Source organism: Trachemys scripta, chromosome 7 (genome assembly GCF_013100865.1).
Source record: "Trachemys scripta elegans isolate TJP31775 chromosome 7, CAS_Tse_1.0, whole genome shotgun sequence".
NCBI classification, from domain to species: domain Eukaryota; kingdom Metazoa; phylum Chordata; order Testudines; family Emydidae; genus Trachemys; species Trachemys scripta.
The window spans coordinates 86342901-86343328 of NC_048304.1; positions in this window are offsets into that span (position 1 = coordinate 86342901).

The window sequence follows — 428 nt, forward strand, 5'->3', positions numbered from 1 at the left end:
AGGATGAAATTGCTAATGGCAGAACTGGACTTTGTATGGAAAACTGGCATATTCAAATTTACAGGATAATTCCCCACAAACTAGATAGATCGGATGATTTAAATTCTAATTTTTAGTATACAGTAGCTTTCCACAAACAATACTAGAAAGCTCTCCGGCTCATGCTGTTTGTGCCTGCAGAATGTTTAATCCCCATTGTCACTGACAAATGGACTTTGCCAACCTTGGAAGGCAGCAGTGTGTTCAGCAGAAAAAGTGTCCTGCATCCACTCAGCATAATTCATCGTTAGGGTGCATTCCTCAGTCTCACAGGTGACATGTCAGAAATTGTAACTGTTTTTACTGTCCTCATCTCTGACTTGTTTCCCCACTAATTACTTGTCAGCACACAACACAGCAGACCCTGAGTGGCACAAACAAAGTCAGAG